Raw genomic sequence first — 5,808 nt, 5'->3', positions numbered from 1 at the left:
TGGCAGCGTCATCGACAGAAAAAATCAAGAACTTGTCAAGAGCACTGTCCATGAGTGGCCGTCGGAGGATCTGACTCGAAGAACAAGTATCATCCTCACCCGATTAAAAATAGGACAAGCGAAGTTGACACACGGGCACTTACTTTTGGGCCAAAGCCCGCTTATGTATTCGACATACAGAGAAAGGTTGTTAGATGTGCCTACCTAATTTAAGGGTACAATTCCTTGGCTCCATACAGAGCAGGTTGCAACCTGATTTAAAAATTGTGCTTAAGCACTGCAGCGAATATTTAGTACCCTGTTCCGATTCTTGTAGGAAACGGGGTTGTTTTATTGTATATAGTAATAATAGTTGTGTATACCTTGCTTCTGTCGAGAGTGAATGTATTTATTAGCGAGAATGTGTGGTCTATGGCGGAATATCGAGTACCTTCAATCAGGTTAATATGTGTAAAGGGTAATGGAGGAATATTATATATTCAGTGACTGTTTTTAAGAATCAATGAATGGGTCTGGAACTGCCAACCACTGTGAGTGGACGGATAAAACTGAGGTCTGCCCCCGGACTGCCAACACCCGAGTCTGCCGCCAATTTACTGTAAAAAGCAAAAGCTGGAATTGCCGAGGCGGGGCTACATGAAGTTATAAGCTCAACTGGCACATGTTCGTATGTACGTACAAGGTCCGGATTTGAGCCTATACAAATCCAAAAATCCAAATTACGTTTAAAAACAACCAGGACCGTACAGAGAATATTTACTATTTCTGCTTATCTGCGTTAGAAAAAAGAGTTAAAATAAGAAACCTGTTATAATGAGCAATACTATAATTATTATATTATATGTGATATAGAAAATTTATCATTTTTGTTATTGTGTTTTGACTTATTGTATTTATTTTATTTTGTTTTATTTGAGTATTAAGAGCAATGCCAAGTTCTACTGTACAGATTATTTCTATTACAATAAATAATAATAATAATAAATTATTTTATTGCTTCTGGGGAATCCTAATAAATAACACAAAGTGCACGATTCAAAAAGGACGTTCATCCGGCTGTGAAAATAATGAAAAAATGCACGTTGAATTTATTCGCTGCAAAATCTTTACAGAAAAAGATCTAGATTTTTACCCGGGAGAAAGGCCATCCTAATGAGGATTGATTACGCGATACGAAAACCCCTCGGCGATCCACAAATCACCCGGTGAATACACCGGCCCTAGGAAAAGAACCTTTTTTCGCCTCGGGCATTTGAAAACCAATGAGCTTATTATATTTATTCTGGCTCGATGTAGGCATCGAACCAATTTATTTATTTCTGACCGTCCAGGATTCTCGCTAATCTATTAAATATGGGGTCTACCTTTCCTCCCATATTTTCTTTTAACAAAATCAATCTTTACGGTTGTTAAATATTTCACATAAGGCAATAGTTTCAACTTGATTGAACAATAATAAAATCTTCTCGATATGGTTTTCTTTTCTTTCTGATAAAAGGATATGTACTCATTAACTATCACTCACTATATATCACTCAGATGCTTTTCCTAGCTGAAAAGTTGGAATTATTATTCATTAGATAAGAGTCGACTATAATCCTGTTTCTCAAATTCCTAAACTTTTTGAAAAAATCATTACTTATAACTTATCATCTACTTTCCAACTATTCTTACATCATTCTCAACATGGCTTCACTAAAAACTAATCCACTTTAACAAATCTTCTTCCTATCAACACAACTTGAACGTGGCAATCAAGTAGAGGTCATCTATATAGATTTTTCTAAAACATTTGATAGAATCGACCATAACCTGTTATTGTGAAATGGTCTGAATCTGTTGGGAATTCTAAACGATTTTTATGCAGGATTTCTAGTTATCTAACTAGCCGCGAATAAATTGCTGAACTTGGCAGCTATCAATCTTAAATAATGAAGGGGTCTGCTGGTGTTCCCCAAGGGGCTCTTCTTTCTCCACTCTTATTTAATATTTTCAGCAATGACCTTCCTTCTATTCTGAAATATTCAACTCCTCTTCTCTTTGCTGATGATTTAAATTTTTTATGCCATTTCATTACTTCTAAAGATCACCACTTACTACGTCAATCTGACTTGATTCTCAGTCCCGTTACTGTTCTGATCTCAATCGAAATGCTTTGAGCATTCTTTACATATCTCTTGTAAGATAAGTGCTCAATTTCTGTGTTCTTGTTTGGAATCCATACACTGCAAAATCTATTTACAAACTTCAATTAGTAGTTCTATTTATTAGTGGTACTATTACTGACTGTGGACAATTTGAACAGTACTTTAATTTACTTCCCCCAGAGTCTTTGCTCTGATTTAATTAATTTGTTCATAATAATTAATTGCTATATTGACTTTTTTACTTAGTCAAATTAACTTTTCTGTACCGAGCTACTTGACCAGGCTTAGTCGAATTTTACATATTTCCTACCATTCCACTAATTATAGTAAAAATGCTCCAATAACTTTCCAAATTTACAATATTTAATTCTTTTTATTCTTCATTCCACATACAAGTGTACAGACATGTTAAATCTTGCATTATTATGTATATTTTAAGTTAAATTATCTTTCATTATTTCTATACTAATAAACAAATTCATGTAAATTATTTAATTTGATTTCTGTAAGTGTATATAGGTATATGTACATATTTCCATATTTAACTTATATTATTTTTAATTGAAATACTTACTGAATATAACTCAACTGAAATGGCACAAAATACTCTTATTTTTACTTACTTAATGATCATATTTTTTTGTAATTGTTTTCTAATATTATTTATATAATATTTTAAAATATGCTATGTTATTTTACAGAGACAATTTATAAATTTAAAATAACAATGATAAATGTGAACTTTTTTGGGTATTTTTTATTTAACATTCTTTTAAGCTATTTTCTTACTTACATATTGTTTAATAATTAAGATTAATAATAAGATTCTTAATAACAAGATATTTTTATTATTTTTCCATTTATAATTTTTTTTTTTTTTGGCGTTATGAACTATGCATATTAGCCATGTGACAATTCTTATATGTGTTCAAATTGGGGGAGGGGTTATTGTGAAAAAAGGGCCAGAGAACGGTGGGAATCGAACCCACGACCGCAGCGTGAGAGTCTCTCATGCTAACCACTCGTCTACCGCGGTCCCCCATTTATAATTTTTATATTTATATTTATACAAATTTTTATATATGTATATTTCTATATTTAAACTATTTTTGTAAATTGGATTTATTCTGTAACATGTATATTATTGTTATAATGATCGTCGTATTACAAAATAATGACCCTACGACGTGTGTTTACAATGGTTTTAAATTTCAAACCCCGCATCGAGGACCATCGAGTACTCCAGAGTTTATTACGATGAAAGCTTCCTTTCAAGCTAATAAATTAACAATCCCTTCGGGTTCGTCAACCCCGCTCTGAGAAATATCGAGTACTCCAGGTGATGAGTGATTTGACCAGACATCTATGTTTATGGTGATGTGTATATATGTATTGTATGTTTTTGTTTTTATTCCATATTTTACTATTTGCGGTACAAAAGAGAGCGTAGCATTTTAGGATATCAACATTGTATACATCTAAAAGATGAGAATGAGTATCCAGATTGAGACGCTGTTGATTAAGGCCCATAAACCTCCTACATTATATATATATACAGGGTGAATTGCTACTCGTGCTACAAACTTCTCCAGTAGATTCTTCACCCTAAAATGAACAAAAAAGTTCATATTGTCCATGGNTCTATATATATGTATATAGATATTCTCAAATTGCTAAATTAATGAACTTGGAACGTATCAACTTACTATTGTAAATCAAAATTAGCTGCCTGACATGTTCTAACATTACCTCTCACTTTAAATTCCTTAATAATACCTTATGTTAAATTTTCATTACAATAAGTCGTAAAATACACAATAATGAATCAAGGGTATAAACTTACATTGAATATTATGTAAACATACTAATAATTAATAAGCACAAACATTTCAAACAAACATAAAATGCAAAATGATGAAACAAAGTTTTAGAAAATGAGTAAATTTTCGGACGAGACAAAAATACATTACATTTTGCTTTAAATATTATGTAAACATAATCGCTACCCACCATTTTGAACACAAACACAATTTCGACTTCAACAATCCAAAAATATTACACATAGTACAAAACAAGCGTAAACGTAATTTTTTAGAAATGGTTTACATCAACAGAGATAAGCACAGCATCAATTACAGAACAGACACATGTAAACTCAGTCGCAGCTACGCTAGTATCATTAATCAAATAAAATATCGATAACACACATATATCATCACACCACACAAAACGTATAATATAATTATAAAACACTCCACACATCAAACAGTTCTACATAGTCTAATTCAACAACAATTTGGCTTTCCTTTGCCTAATTATCCCCATCTATATAATCCTGAAAGGATAATCTGGCTAAACCATTACCAACGTTTTTTCCCATTGTCGGCTCTTTTCACCTCAAAGAAGCCGATTCCTTATACAAAAATGTCTTTTCTATACCGACTTCCTTCCCCACCCCTTCAAAATCCAATGTATATAAACATAAAACTGCAATATCTCACTGGCCCGCTCAACACGACAAGCAAGAAAGGCACAATTACACAGAAAACAAACACTTTGAGTGAGTAGAAATACTTTGATTGAATATAAAAAATATTTTTTCGCATTGTATAAATTAAGTTTTTTCTACATTCTACACGTATTTGTTAAATGTAAACAATGTTTGTAAATCCCAGGCCCTGAAGATGACCTCAATAAAGATCGAAACGTTGGCAAGATAATGAAAATATTTTTCTTAATCTGTAAAATTTACTAACGTTAAAACTTCCTTTGAATTACTAAATAATGACTCTCCTTCGTAAGTCTAGTGAGGTCAATGTGATGCAACGTTCTAGAAAAATATATCAAAAGACCGGTAATTAATGCTTCACAATTATTATTTTTTCTTAATGACGGGTATATAATATTTGAAAACACAACTAATAAATCATTTATTTTTCTTTAAAATTGATTCGTCGCAGATCGTTTTTTTTTCAAAACATATAAGTAAACACATTATATATTCTGAATTTTACTCTATATGTTTCAGACCTTTATCTTAAAACAGTTGAAGAGATCAGACCTTAGGGTCGTAAAGCCGAAGGATAAGCGCTCGGTAACACGGTATTAACTTGTTACCATTCCTGCGATCTAACAGACTGCTCACTGCTACTACGCCCTAAGCTCTGAGCATATTCTCCACGTTGTGACGATAAATCGATCTATCCTCTTGTAATAATAACTTCCTCAATTATCTCATCTCAGGAGATTATCGTGTATATACATTTTATATGAATTTCAAACTTAATTGCTAACGGTACGAAAGTTTTCCTCGCATTTTCTGATGGAGGCATTTTTTACGAGTTTGTGGCTGAAATATTTTTATTGCTGTTGTGTTTTAAGGTCGTTCACATTTATTATGCGATTCCAACCACAAAACCTATTACTTAGCCAAGGAATTTCACTAGCAAACATTTAATTTATTTTGGTTTTTAATATTTGCGTATACATTCCTTTATTAGCTCTCGAGAGAAAAAGTATGATTCACATAAACCTTTTATTCTGGTTTCTTTATATACCGAAATGCCGTTTCCCGCTTAATTGACGGTCGGACCAGATACGTTATTTAAATAGCATTGCAATATTTGTTATTTCTGTTTTCTTTTCTTTTTTAAATTTTAAA

This window comes from Cimex lectularius, unplaced genomic scaffold, assembly GCF_000648675.2.
Source record: "Cimex lectularius strain Harlan isolate CLEC.00 unplaced genomic scaffold, Clec_2.1 scaffold294, whole genome shotgun sequence".
NCBI lineage: Eukaryota > Metazoa > Arthropoda > Insecta > Hemiptera > Cimicidae > Cimex > Cimex lectularius.
This window is presented reverse-complemented; position numbering follows the sequence as displayed.